This window comes from Giraffa tippelskirchi, chromosome 14 (genome assembly GCF_054371585.1).
Source record: "Giraffa tippelskirchi isolate mGirTip1 chromosome 14, T2T-mGirTip1v1.2.pri, whole genome shotgun sequence".
NCBI lineage: Eukaryota > Metazoa > Chordata > Mammalia > Artiodactyla > Giraffidae > Giraffa > Giraffa tippelskirchi.
In genome coordinates this window covers 7,624,549-7,639,908 of record NC_137288.1, presented here as the reverse complement: position 1 = coordinate 7,639,908, position 15,360 = coordinate 7,624,549, and the positions used below count along the sequence as shown (strand labels likewise).

Genomic DNA, 15,360 nt, shown 5'->3' with positions numbered 1-15,360 from the left:
ATTGCTGTGTCAAGGGTGACATCTCAGCCAGAAGGCAGAGGCTGAGCTCGTCTTGTTGCACCAGCTCCCAAAAGAAGCCAAGAAAGGGAGCTGGAACAACAAACCACCCCAACACACAGGAAAGCGTTCTTCATGACAGAAGGCTAGAAAATGACCCAACATCCTTGTGGCCCAGAACCCCTCTAGAAAATCACTGTCCCATAAAAAAGAGAAACACATGGGAAGTTCCAAGGAGAGGCAATGCCCATGGCCCGTGTACTTGAGAGACGGCCTGACCGCTCCGGGGAAGACACGCACCGACGGAACCCCTTGGGAAACAGCACTGATAGTCCTCACTGCCGTAAGGGTTTCCTCTGGGGACAACCTGCCCGGGGCACCACACGAGGGAGCAGACCGGCTTCTCTTCCTCTGCCCCTACACCATTCACTCATGAAGGCAGCTCAGGTGTTCTCATGCCCTGCCTGCCTGCCTGCCTGGCTCATCCGTGAGCTGTGACCACCTACAGGGCAGGACTCTACCTTCTCCTCTCTGTGTACCGTGAATCTGCACACAGTGGGCTTGTAGAACCTTAGGAGACTTGAGCCATTCCCACTCGAGCCAGAACCCTCCCCAGGAAGGAAAACAGCTGTGGAGTCATTTTGGCCCCAGCACTGGATCGAAAGCCTGGCGGCTCCTACAGTCTCTACGGTGTGAAGAGGGAGGCCCCTTCTGACAGAGCTTTCCGGGTGTCAGATCTAAGCTGTTGTTTCACTGTCAGCTGTGTCTCTTCCGTTGCAGCCAGGTGGGCCACGCTGCTCCAAAGGAGCTCACAAGCTGAGTTTCAAGGGAGGTATAGAGAGGACAGGGATGGCTACAACGTACTGCAAACTGAGTGAGGGTCCCCACAATCCTCAGCAAAGGTCTGTGGTGTGCAAGTGGGGAGTAGAGGGCCCCCAAGTTCCAAAGGAAGGGAGGTACTCGGGAGCTAAAGCCCTTGGCTGCTGTGGTAGTAGCTGCAGATCGCAGCTCGTCCACAGTGCACTTCGAATGAGGTCATATGAGCGGGACTCTGGAAATGGCTCCGAAATCGGGAGAAAGGGGTCAGGGTATGTGGGAATCCGGCGGGGGTGGGGGTGGATGAAGGAAGGTGTCCCTCCTCTCTCCAGTGCAATTTGGTTTGGTGAGTCTCAAAGCTACCAGATGGCACTTCCCAAGTCAGGCCCCCGCAGGAATCAGGGTGGGCTGCGTGCCTCGGCCCCTGCCACAGGGACAAGCCACACCAGTGGCCTCCCTGAGCTCCAATGGCCGGATCTGGGGGTTCTGTCTGGGTGCACACCTCCTTGCTGTGGCCAAGTTCCCCCCTTCTCTGAGCACCAGCTTCATCCTCTCGAATGAGGACATCGATTGCTACCTTGGCACGTTACTCTCTTCATCCTGTGAAGACTCATTAGACTTATCCTACAATTACTAGCTGGCCCGAAGAGATATCTCCTGAATGCAGATTAAGCTGGAGTCTCCCAGGCTCACCTGGCATGTCTTCCCTGAAGTCTGCCAAAACCCACACCCTTGCATTTCCAGGGACTCCCCTTAGCCAGCTGGGCAGAAAACCCAGCATGCTTCAAACAAGCTGACAGTCAAGTGGGAGAGGACTCACGGGCAGACGGCTTCCCTCAGGTCTCGGGTGGAGCTCTGGGACCACAGCAGCAACGGGCCATCCCAGCCTCTGGGCTCAGCAGCGCTCTCATTCTCAGGCCGGCGGCTCTGCCCTGAGGGGAGCAGGAAGGTCACCGACTGCCGCAGGCGGACCTCACGCCCCTCCCACTGCTGGAGCCTGACCTCCCCCGGCCCCACCCCTTCCCCTACCCCAGCAGGACGACAGCTCGTCTTCCCCTGGCTTCCAACGGGAGGCCCGGCCCTGGGCCCCGATTGGGCACTGCCCCAGCCCGGAGCCAATCACAGTGGCCAGGGAGGTGGAACGCACCGATTGGCCAGGGCCAGGTCATGTGACCATACTCCCCAGGAAACTCAAATATTACCAAGGTTCCGTAAGAAACCAATGAACAAAATAATCCAGTAAAGGCAAACTGTACTTTTTAATGAGGCCAATGTCACAGAAAAAAAAATGCTTCACAATGAACTGCTCAAGGAAGCTACTAAATAAACTTTCAGAAAAGTTTAGTAGTTTTTTTTTTTTAATAGGGTTACGGAGAGCTATACGTTTCCCATCTATTTGAATTTAGGTTTAAACTAGATTTCCCTAGGCTATTATATAAGACAAAAAGACCCACATCACCCCCTTTCACTACCCTCCACCCCCCAAAAGTATTTTAATCTATTGAATTTTTGTGTCATCAGATGTGTCTGATTCGCGGCAACTCACGAACTCTACACAGCCAGGCTCTTCCATCCATGGAATTCAGGGCAATTTTTTCTGTCCCAGTAAATGCCCACCCTGGCTGATCCAAAGGCAAGGGCTCAGAGGCTCCTGAGAGACTTACTCCTTTCAGCTGTGCACAGAGCTGGCTCCTCACTGGGATGCCTGTGGCCTGGGGCTCCCAGAGGGGAGAGCAGCACTCGCCCCACCGTGTGGTCACTGCTGGAAGTGCAGGCTGCTCCTCACTCCCCCTTGACAGTGTCCCTGAGGGCAGAACAGTGTGAAGCCAATCAAGGTGGAAATGCAAACTCCAATGCAACCAAACTTTCCACAAGGTCTCCAAAACCACTCAGGAACATGAAATTCGAAACTGCAGGGGATGACATGAATGGAGATGGAGACTTGACACCTTACACCGAGTTCACTTGCAGTTATCCCTAGACAAACTTTCCATGAAAACTTGTCACAAATTTAGAAGAACAATGAGCAGAAACCGGACACGTGCTTTGAGTCTTCACACACAAAACTAAAAGGCAGTCCCGTGGCCGAGACAGGGGACCCATACAGTGGCCTAACTGATAACCCAGACTCACATTCAAGGTCATATGTCACAAACACGTTACCCTGACCCATATACTTGTCCACGTGGCCCAGATATATGACCCCCCACTCATATTCCGGGTCAGCTGGCCAAGACACGTGACCACAAAGATTTGCCTAGACTTCTATCCCAGACTCACACTGAAAGTCACATGGCCCAGACACGTGACCCAGACTCATATTCCTGGTCACGTGGCCCAGACATGTGATGCAGACTGATATTCCAGGTCATGTGGCCCAGACCGGTGACCCCTAAAGTGGCCTAGACTCATAACTCAGACTCAAATTCAAGGTCACGTAGCGCAGACACGTTACCTGGACTCATATTATGGGTCACATGGCCCAGACATGTGACAGAAAAAGTTGTCTAGACTCGTATCCCAGACTCATATTCAAGATCATGTGGCCCAGACACGTGACCCTGACTCATATTCCAGGTCACGTTCCCCAGACACGTGACACCAAAAGTGGCGTAGACTCATAACCTAGAGTCATATTAAAGTTCACGTGTCCCAGACACGTGTCCCTGACTCATATTCTTGGTCACGTGGCGCAGACACGTGACCCTGACTCATATTCCTCGTCACGTGACCCAGACACGTGGCCCTGACTCATATTCAAGGACACGTGGCCCAGACACGTGACCGCGACTCATATTCCGGGTCTCGTGGCCCAGACACGTGACCCCAAAAAGGTGTCTAGACTCGTATCCCAGACTCATATTCAAGGTCACGTGGCCCAGACACGTGGCCTTGACTCATATACCTCGTCACGTGGCCCAGACACGTGACCCTGACTCATATTCAAGGTCACGTGGCCCAGACACGTGACCGCGACTCATATTCGGGGTCACGGTGCCCAGTCACGTGACCCCAAAAAGTTGTCTAGACTCGTATCCCAGTCTCATATTCAAGGTCACGTGGCCCAGATACGTGACCCTGACTCATATTCCCGGTCACGTGGCCCAGACACTTGACCCTGACTCATATTCCAGGTCACGTGCCCCAGACACGTGACACCAAAAGTGGCGTAGACTCATAACCTAGCGTCATATTAAAGTTCACGTGTCCCAGACACGTGACCCTGACTCATAATCCAGGTCACGTGTCCCAGACACGTGACCCCTACTCATATTCCGTGTCACGTGGCAGAGACACTTGACCTCGACTCATATTCCGGGTCACGTGGCCCCGACACGTGACCGTGACTCATATTCCGGGTCACGTGGCCCAGTCGCTTGACCTAAATAAGTTGTCCAGAATCGTATCCAAGACTCATATTCTAGGTCACGTGGCCCAGACACGTGACCCACACTCATATTCGAAGTCACGTGGCCCAGACACGTGACACCAAAATTGGCGTAGACTCATAACCCAGACTCATATTCACGATCACGTGGCCCAGACTCGCAACCCTGACTCATATTCCTGGTCACGTGTCCCAGACACTTGACCCAGACTCATATTCCGGGTCACATGGCCCAGACACGTGACCCAAAAAGTTGTCTAGGCTCGTATCCCAGACTCATATTCAAGGTCACGTGGCCCAGACACGTGGCCTTGACTCATATTCCTCGTCACGTGGCCCAGACACGTGACCCTGACTCATATTCAAGGTCACGTGGCCCAGACATGTGACCGCGACTCATATTCCGGGTCACGGGGCCCAGTTACGTGACCCAAAAAAGTTGTCTAGACTCGTATCCCAGACTCATATTCAAGGTCACGTGGCCCAGACACGTGACCCTGACTCATATTCCAGGTCACGTGCCCCAGACACGTGACACCAAAAGTGGCGTAGACTCATAACCTAGCGTCATATTAAAGTTCACGTGTCCCAGACACGAGACCCTGACTCATAATCCAGGTCACGTGTCCCAGACACGTGACCCCGACTCATATTCCGTGTCACGTGGCAGAGACACTTGACCTCGACTCATATTCCGGGTCACGTGGCCCCGACACGTGTCCCAGACTCATATGCCCGGTCACGTGGCCCAGACAAGTGATCCTGACTCATATTCCTCGTCACGTGGCACAGACACTTGACCCTGACTCATATTCAAGGTCACGTGGTCCAGACCCGTGACCGCGACTCATATTCCGGGTCACGTGGCCCAGTCGCGTGACCCCAAAAAGTTGTCTAGACTCGTATCACAGACTCATGTTCAAGGTCACGTGGGCCAGACACGTGTCCCTGACTCATATTCCAGGTCACGTGGCCCAGACAGGTGACCCCTAAAGTGACCTAGACCCATAACCCAGAATCAAATTCAAGGTCACGTAGCCCAGACACGTTACCGAAAAAGTTGTCTAGACTCGTATCCCAGACTCATATTCAAGGTCAGGTGGCCCAGACACGTGACCCGGATTCATGTTCCCGGTCACGTGGCCCAGGCACGTGACCCTGACTCATATTCCAGGTCACGTGCCCCAGACACGTGACACCAAAAGTGGCGTAGACTCATAACCTAGTCTCATATTCCAGGTCACGTGCCCCAGACACGTGACACCAAAAGTGGCGTAGACTCATAACCTAGTCTCATATTCAAGGTCATGTGTCCCAGACACGTGACCCTGACTCATAATCCAGGTCACGTGTCCCAGACACATGACCCCGACTCATATTCCGGGTCACGTGGCCCCGACACGTGACCGTGACTCATATTCCGGGTCACGTGGCCCAGTCGCGTGACCTAAATAAGTTGTCCAGACTCGTATCCAAGACTCATATTCTAGGTCACGTGGCCCAGACACGTGACCCACACTCATATTCGAAGTCACGTGGCCCAGACACGTGACACCAAAATTGGCGTAGACTCATAACCCAGACTCATATTCACGATCACGTGGCCCAGACTCGCAACCCTGACTCATATTCCTGGTCACGTGTCCCAGACACTTGACCCAGACTCATATTCCGGGTCACGTGGCCCAGACACGTGACCCAAAAAGTTGTCTAGGCTCGTATCCCAGACTCATATTCAAGGTCACGTGGCCCAGACACGTGGCCTTGACTCATATTCCTCGTCACGTGGCCCAGACACGTGACCGCGAATCATATTCCGGGTCACGGGGCCCAGTCACGTGACCCCAAAAAGTTGTCTAGACTCGTATCCCAGACTCATATTCAAGGTCACGTGGCCCAGACACGTGACCCTGACTCATATTCCCGGTCACGTGGCCCAGACCCTTGACCCTGACTCATATTCCAGGTCACGTGCCCCAGACACGTGACACCAAAAGTGGCGTAGACTCATAACCTAGCGTCATATTGATGTTCACGTGTCCCAGACACGTGACCCTGACTCATAATCCAGGTCACGTGTCCCAGACACGTGACCCCGACTCATATTCCGTGTCACGTGGCAGAGACACTTGACCTCGACTCATATTCCGGGTCACGTGGCCCCGACACCTGTCCCAGACTCATATGCCAGGTCACGTGGCCCAGACAAGTGATCCTGACTCATATTCCTCGTCACGTGGCCCAGACACTTGACCGCAACTCATATTCCGGGTCACGTGGCCCCGACACGTGACCGTGACTCATATTCCGGGTCACGTGGCCCAGTCGCGTGACCTAAATAAGTTGTCCAGACTCGTATCCAAGACTCATATTCTAGGTCACGTGGCCCAGACACGTGACCCACACTCATATTCAAAGTCACGTGGCCCAGACACGTGACACCAAAATTGGCGTAGACTCATAACCCAGACTCATATTCACGATCACGTGGCCCAGACTCGCAACCCTGACTCATATTCCTGGTCACGTGTCCCAGACACTTGACCCAGACTCATATTCCGGGTCACGTGGCCCAGACACGTGACCCAAAAAGTTGTCTAGGCTCGTATCCCAGACTCATATTCAAGGTCACGTGGCCCAGACACGTGGCCTTGACTCATATTCCTCATCACGTGGCCCAGACACGTGACCCTGACTCATATTCAAGGTCACGTTGCCCAGACACGTGACCGCGACTAATATTCCGGGTCACGGGGCCCAGTCCCGTGACCCCAAAAAGTTGTCTAGACTCGTATCCCAGACTCATATTCAAGGTCACGTGGTCCAGACACGTGACCCTGACTCATATTCAAGGTCACGTGGCCCAGACCCGTGACCCCAAAGTGACGTAGACTCATAACCCAGACTCATATTCAAGGTCACGTGGCCCAGACACGTGACCCCAAAGTGACGTAGACTCATAACCCAGACTCAAATTCAAGGTCACGTTGCCCAGACACGTGACTGCGACTCCTATTCCGGGTCACGTGGCCCTGACTCCTATTCCAGGTCACGTGGCCCAGACACGTGATCCTGACTCATATTCCTCGTCACGTGGCCCAGAGACGTGACCCAGACACGTAGCCTAGACACGTGTTCCTAACTCATATTCCTGGTCACATGGCCCAGACACGTGACACAGATTCATTTTGCAGGTAACGTGGCCGAGACACATGACCCCAACTCATATTCCAGGTCACGAGGCCCAGACAGGTGACCCCTAAAGTGGCCTAGACTGATAACCCAGACTCAAATTCAAGGTCACATGGCCCAGACACGTGACCGCAACTCATATTCCGGGTCACGTGGCCCAGAGACGTGACCATGACTCTTATTCCGGGTCACGTGGCCAAGACACATGGCAGAGACACGTGAGCCTGACTTACATTCCTGATCACGTGACCCAGACACGTGACGCAAACTCATATTCCGGGTCACGGGTCTGAGACACATGTCTCAGACTCATATTCCCGGTGACGTGGCCCAGACACGTGACCCAGACTCATATTACAGGTGACGTGGCTGAGACCCGTGACCAAAAAAAGTGGCCTAGACACGTGACCCAGACTTATTTTCTGGATCACATGGCCCAGAGATTTAACCCAGACTCATATTCTGGATCACTTGGCCCAGAAACATAACCCAGACTCATATCCCCAGTCACATGGCCCAGACACGTGACCCAGATTCATATTCCAGGTAACGTGGCCGAGACACATGAACCCAACTCATATTCCGGGTCACAAGGCCCAGACACGTGACCCAGACTCATGTTCTGGGTCCAGTGGCCCAGACAGGTGACCCCAAAAGTTGCCTAGACTCATAACCCAGACTCATATTCAAGGTCACGTGGCCAAGACACGTGACCCTGACTCATATTCCTGGTCACGTGGCCCAGACACGTGGCCAAGACTCATATTCCAGGTCACGTGGCCTAGACTCGTGACCCAGATTCATATTCCGGGTCACGTGGCCCAGACACGTGACCCCAAAATGAGGCCTAGACTCTTAACCCAGACTCATATTCTGGATCACGGGAACAGACACGTGACCCAGACTCATATTCCTGGTCATGTGGCGCACGTGACCCAGACTCATATTCCAGGTCATGTGGTCCAGACATGTGACCCAAAAAAGTGACATAGACACGTGACCAAGACTCATATTCCTGATCACCTGTCCCAGACAGGTAACCCAGACTCATATTTCGGGTCACGTGGCCAAGACACTTGACCCAGACTCATATTCCTGGTCAGGTGGCGCAAACACATTACCCAGACCCATATTCTGGGTCACATGGCCCAGACAAGTGACCCAAAATAGTGGCCTAGACATGTGACCCAGAATCATATTCCAGATTACGTGGCCCAGACACATGATCCAGACTCATATTCCGGGTCAGGTGTTGCAGACACGTAATCCAAACAAGTGGCCTAGACACGTGACCCAGACTCATATTCCGGATCATGTGGCACAGATACGTGACCCAGACTCATATTCGGGTCACATGGCCCAGACACGGGACAAGACACGTGTCCTAGACACGTGACCCAGACGTGTGGCCTGGACACGTGACCCTGACTCATATTCCTGGTCACGTGACCCAGACACGTGACCCAGACTCATATTCTGGGTCATGTGGCCCAGACACGTGGCCCTGAATCTTATTTCGGGTCAACTGGCCCAGACACATGACGCAGACATGCGGCCTGGACACGTGACCCTGACGCATATTCCAGGTCGCTTGGCCCAGACATGTGGCCTAGACTTGTGACCCAGACTCGTATTCCGGGTCACGTGCCCCAGACACGTGATCGAGCCTCATATTCCGGGTCACGTGGCAGAGACATGTGATGCAGAAAGGTGGCCTAGACAGGTGTCCCTGACTCAAATTCCAAGTCACGTGGCCCAGATACGTGACCCAGACTCATATTCCGTGCCACGTGGCCCAGACATGTGACCTACACTCGTGGCCTAGACGCATGACCTGACTGATATTCTGGATCACGTGGCCCAGATACGTGACACAGATTCATGTTCCAGGCCACATGGCCCAGACTCGTTACCCAGACTCATGTTCTAGGTCACGTAGCCCAGACACAAGACCCAGTCTCATATTCCATGTCACGTGGTGCAGACACGAGACCCTGTCTCATATTCCAGGTCACGTGGCCCAGGCATGTGACCCAGACTCATTACGGGTCATGTGGCCAAGACACGTGACCCAGACTCCTATTCTTGGTCATGTGGTCCAGACACGTGACCCGAAAATGTGACATAGACACGTGACCCAGACTCATATTCCTGATCACCTGTCCCAGACAAGTAACTAAGACTCATATTTTGGGCCACAAGGCCCAGACATGTGACCCAGACTCATATTCCAGGTCATGTGGCCCAGACACGTGACCCAAACTCATATTCCTGGTCACGTGGCCCAGACACGTGACCCAGATTCAAATTCCGGGTCACGTGGCGCAACGTAACCAAAAAAAGTGGCCTAGACACGTGATCAAGGCTCATATTCCAGGTCACGTGGCCCAGACACGGGATAAGACACGTGTCCTAGACAAGTGACACAGACACGTGGCCTAGACATGTGTCCCTGACTCATCTTCCTGGGCACGTGGCCAAGACACGTCACCAGATACGTGTCCTAGACACGTGACCTAGGTTCACATTCCAGGTCACGTGGCCCAGACACGTGACCCTGACACATGTTCTGGGTCACGTGGGCCAGACATGTGATCTAGACTCGTGGCACAGACACATAACCCTGACTGATATTACGGATCACGTGAGACCGGTTATGGCCACAAGACGAAAGGTCACTGAGGAACCCCCCGTCGGCAAACGAGTCCAATTCTCTTGCAGCGACTCGAGGGGAAGCCCGGCTACCCTTGGCAACGGTAAAGGAGGCTGAGACTTCCCAGAGGCAACAAGAGGCTCCCTGAGGCACCTCGCATCGGATCCAGAGAGGCACCACGGCTTCTTGCTGCGACTGGGGGAAAAGAAGACCTTTGACGCCGCATTCAGGATGAAACCCAATTTCCCCTTGCTGTGACCCGAGAGAAAGGCTGAGTCCCCTCGACTCCCTTTATTCCACTCCAGAGATGCCCCGAGATGCCCATCCCAAATCAAGGGACACCCCGAGGGTCCTGCTTGACGAGGACCTGTGCGCTGCAGTGGCTCTTGAGGGATCCCGAGGATGCCCCCTCCCATCGCCGCTCGAAAGGAGGTGCCACGACCGTGCTGGGCTAACGGGGGAGACTGGCAGGGGTACCCGCCACCACTCGAGAGCCCCCTGCCGCTCGTTGAGAAAACCCAACTGAATCCACGCCCATGGCGAGATGAGGCTCTTTTCCCATGCAGGGCGTGGAGAGCAAAGCCCCGGCACGTCTCCCGGCTAGGACCGGGGCTTGACTCGTTGCGGGAGACCCTGGGAGATACACGTGCCACCCTGCAAAGAAGGCAGGGCTTCCCGCCACAACCCGAGAGTGTGCAAGGGATGCCCCTCTCAACGCGAGACGGGGCCCTTTGCACCTGCAGTGCCTCGAGAGCCATCCTGAGTTCCCTCTGGCACTTGAAAGGAGGCTGCACTCCCTCTAGGCGGCCACAGAGGCTCCCCAAGATCCCCGTGTCCCCACGCGAGTGGAACCCTGAGCCTGCAGACGCAGCTCAGGAGGGGCCCCACGTCGCCCTCGACCCCTCCTCTCGAAAGAGGGGTCGAATCCCCTACCTGACTCAACCGGAATCCCTACATTCCCTCGTAACCCCAGAGCGGGCCTGTTGCCTCTCCTGAGCTTCGAAAAGAGGCCCCAAGAGGCCGGTTCCGGCCGCAAGACGAAAGGTCCCCGAGGAACCCCCCTCGGGAAACGAGTCCAATTCCCTTGCAGATATGCCAGGGGAAGCCCAGCTGCCCCCTGGCAATGCCAAAGGAGGCCTGCACTTCGCAGAGGCTAGATGAGAGCCTCCCTGACGCGACCCCGCCACCCCCCCACAGGAACGCCGGAGGCAGAGCCAGCTTCCTGCTGCAAATCACGGAAAAGCACAAGCTTCGACTCTCCACACGAGATGAAGACTCATTTCCCTTTGCAGTGAGCTGCAAGAAAGGCTGCGTCCCCTCCACCCCCTTGATGCCACTCCAGAGATGCTCCGAGATGCCCCATCCCACCTCGAGGGGCACCCCGAGGGTCCTGCCTCAACGCTTGACGAGGACTTTGCGCTGCAGTGGCTCTTGAGGGATCCCGAGGTTGCTCCCTCCCATCGCCGCTTGAAAGGAGGTGCCACAACCGCGATGGCCTAACGGGGGAGACTGGCAGGGGTACCCGCCACCACTCGAGAGCCCCCTGCCGCACGTTAAGTAAACCCACCTGAATCCAAGCCCAAGGCGAGACGAGGCCCTTTTCCCATGCAGGGCGTGGAGAACAAAGCCCCGGCACGTCTCCCTGCTCGGACCGGGGCTTGCCTCGTTGCGGGAGATGCCAGGTTGCCCCGACATACCCATGTCACCCTGCAAAAAGGCAGGGCTTCCGCGACAACACGAGAGCGTGCACGGGATGCCCCCCTCAATGCGAAACGGGGCCTTTGCACCTGCAGTGCCTCGAGAGGCATCCTGAGTACCCTCTGGCACTGGAAAGGAGGCACCACTCCCTCTAGGCGGCCCCAGAGGTTCCCTGAGAACCCCGTGTCCCCACGCGAGCGGAACCCCGAGTCTCCAGGCGCGGATCGACAGGGACCCCGCCTCCCCTACACCACCTCTTCTCGAGAGGGGGGCCGCCGGCTTTGCCTCCACTCGACGGGAATCCCTACTTACCTTCGCACCTCAAGAGGAGGCCTGTCACTTCTACTGATGCTCTAGAGGAGGCCCCAAGACACCAGTTCCGGCCCCAAGACCAAAGGTCCCCAAGGAAGCCCGCAGTGGCACATGGGGCCCCATTGCATTGCAGCGAATCGACGGGAAGCCCAGCTGCCCCTGGCAATGGCAAAGGAGGCCGGCACTTCCAAGAGGCAACAAGAGAGGCTCCCTGAGGTGCCTGCGTCGGATCCAGAGAGGCAACCCCCGCCTCCCGCTGCGACTGGCAGAAAATCACGACCTTCCACCCTGCATTCGAGATGAAGCCCGATTTCCCCTTGCTGTGACCCAAGAGAAAGTCTGAGTCCCCTCGACTCCCTTGTTGCCACCCAGAGATGCCCCGAGATGCGCATCCCACCTAGAGGGGCACCCCGAGGGTCCTAGCTCAATGCTTGCCGCGGACGTGCTGCGCTCCAACACCTTCTGGGGAAACCCGCGGAGGATCCCTCCCCTCGCCGCTCCAAAGGAGGCACCACGACCCCGCTGGGCTAACAGGGGCGACGGGCAAGGGTCCCCGCCGCAACTCGAGAACCCACCGCCGCAAGTCCAGAGACCCCACGTGATGCCACGCCCATCGCGTGAGGAGGCGCTTTTCCCTTGCAGGCCATGGAGAGCATGCCCCGGCACTTCTCCCGGCTCAGAACGGGGCTTGACTCCGTGCGGGCGACACCAGGTGTCCCTGGAGATACACCCGCGAACCGGCCAAGAAGACAGGGCTTCCCGCCAGAGCGCGAGAGCGTCCCCTGGGCCCCCATCCCTGCGAGAAGGGGCCCTTTGTATCTGCAGCGAATCGAGAGCCATCCTGAGCGCCCTCTCGCCCTGGAAAGGAGGCTGCACTCCCTGTAGGCGCCCCCAGAGGTTCCCCGAGATCCCCGTGTCCCCACGCGAGCAGAACCCCGAGTCTCCAGGCAGGGCTCGACAGCGACCCCGCCTCCCCTATTCCACCTATTCTCGAGGAGGGGGGCGCCGGCTTTGCCTCCCCTCGACGGAAATCCCTAATTTCCTTCGCACTTCAAGAGGAAGCCTGTCACTTCTCCTGATGCTCGAGTGGAGTCCCCAAGACACCAGTTCCGGCCCCAAGACCAAAGGTCCCCAAGGAAGCCCGCAGTGGCACATGGGGCCCCATTGCATTGCAGCGAATCGACGGGAAGCCCAGCTGCCCCTGGCAATGGCAAAGGAGGCCGGCACTTCCAAGAGGCAACAAGAGAGGCTCCCTGAGGCGCCTCCGTCGGATCCAGAGAGGCAACCCCTGCCTCCCGCTGCGACTCGCAGAAAAGCACGACCTTCGACCCTGCATTCGAGATGAAGCCCGATTTCCCCTTGCTGTGAGCCGAGAGAAAGGCTGAGTCCCCTCGGCTCCCTTGATGCCACTCCAGAGATGCCCCGAGATGCCCATCCCACCTCGAGAGGCACCCGGTTGGTCCTAGCTCAATGCTTGACGCGGACCCGGTGCGCTGCAGCGCCTCCTGGGGAATCCCGTGGCGGCTCCCTCCCCTCGCCGCTCCAAAGGAGGCACCACGACCCCGCTGGGCTAACAGGGGCGACAGGCCAGGGCCCCGTCGCAACTGGAGAGCCCACCGCCGCAAGACGAGAAAACCCACGTGATGCCACGCCCATTGCGCGAGGAGGCACTTTTCCCTTGCAGGGCATGGAGAGCATGCCCCAGCACCTCTCCCGGCTCAGAATGGGGCTTGACTCCGTGAGGGCGACACCAGGTGTGCCCCGAGATACCCGTGCCAACCCGCCAAGAAGGCAGGGCTTCCCGCTACAGCGCGAGAGCGTCCCCTGGGCACCCCTCCATGAGAGACGCTGCCCTTTGTATCTGCAGCGACTCGATTGCCATCCTGAGTGCTCTCTGGCCCTGGAAAGGAGGCTGGACTCCCTCTAGGCGACCCCAGAGGTTGCCCGAGATCCCCGTGACCCCACGAGAGCAGAACCCCGAGTCGCCAGGCGCGGCTCGACAGCGACCCCGCCCCCCTATGCCAACTCTTCTCGAGAGGGGGGTCGCCGGCTTTGCCTCCACTCGACGGGAATCCCTACTTTCCTTCGCACCTCAAGAGGAGGCCTGTCACTTCTCTTGACTCTCCAGAGGAGGCCCCAAGACACCAGTTCCGGCCCCAAGGCCAAAGGTCCCCAAGGAAGCCCGCAATGTCACATGGGGCCCCAAGGCATTGCAGCGACTCGCGGGGAAGCGCAGCTGCCCCTGGCAATGGCAAACGAGGCCGGCACTTCCCAGGGGCAACAAGAGATGCTCCCTGAAGTGCCTAGCACTGGATCCAGAGAGGCATCTCCCGCCTCCCGCTGCGACTTGTCGAAAAGCAGGACCTTCGACCCTGCATTCGAGATGAAGCCCGGTTTCCCCTTGCTGTGACCCCAGAGAAAGGCTGAGTCCCCTCGGCTCCCTTGATGCCACTCCAGAGATGCCCCGAGATGCCCATCCCACCTCGAGGGTCACCCCGAGGGTCCTAGCTCAATGCTTGAGTGGACCCGGTGCGCTCTACCGCCTCCTGGGAAAACCCGCGGCGGGTACCTCCCCTCGCCGTTCCAAAGGAGGCACCACGACCCCGCTGGGCTAACAGGGGCGACGGGCAAGGGTCCCCGCCGCAACTCGAGAACCCACCGCCGCAAGTCGAGAGACCCCACGTGATGCCACGCCCATCGGGTGAGGAGGCGCTTTTCCCTTGCAGGCCATGGAGAGCATGCCCCGGCACCTCTCCCGGCTCAGAACGGGGCTTGACTCCGTGCGGGCGACACCAGGTGTCCCTGGAGATACACCCGCGAACCGGCCAAGAAGGCAGGGCTTCCCGCCAGAGCGCGAGAGCGTCCCCTGGGCCCCCATCCCTGCGAGAAGGGGCCCTTGGTATCTGCAGCGAATCGAGAGCCATCCTGAGCGCCCTCTCGCCCTGGAAAGGAGGCTGCACTCCCTCTAGGCGCCCCCAGAGGTTCCCCGAGATCCCCGTGTCCCCACGTCAGCAGAACCCCAAGTCTCCAGGCAGGGCTCGACCGCGACCCTGCCTCCCCTATGCCACCTCTTCTCGAGAGGGGGGGCGCCGGCTTTGCCTCCCCTCGACGGAAATCCCTAATTTCCTTCGCCCTTCCAGAGGAAGCCTGTCACTTCTCCTGATGCTCGAGTGGAGGCCCCAAGACACCAGTTCCGGCCCCAAGACCAAAGGTCCCCAAGGAAGCCCGCAGTGGCACATGGGGCCCCATTGCATTGCAGCGAATCGACGGGAAGCCCAGCTGCCCCTGGCAATGGCAAAGGAGG

General features: G+C 57.2%; 1 protein-coding gene and 1 long non-coding RNA gene across 3 annotated transcripts in view; one reads left to right on the top strand and one right to left on the bottom strand.

Moving 5' to 3' along the window:
• LOC145534151 (uncharacterized) overlaps positions 1–15,360 on the bottom strand; it is a 270,548-nt gene that overhangs the window by 74,376 nt on the left and 180,812 nt on the right. For both annotated transcript variants that reach the window (XR_014074277.1, XR_014074278.1), the window contains one exon: positions 1,634–1,745. This is a non-coding gene — a long non-coding RNA (uncharacterized LOC145534151). Of the gene's footprint in view, positions 1–1,633; positions 1,746–15,360 lie in introns of those variants that run through there.
• LOC145534143 (uncharacterized) overlaps positions 1–15,360 on the top strand; it is a 167,020-nt gene that overhangs the window by 11,026 nt on the left and 140,634 nt on the right. The gene's annotated exons all lie outside the window — the stretch shown is intronic.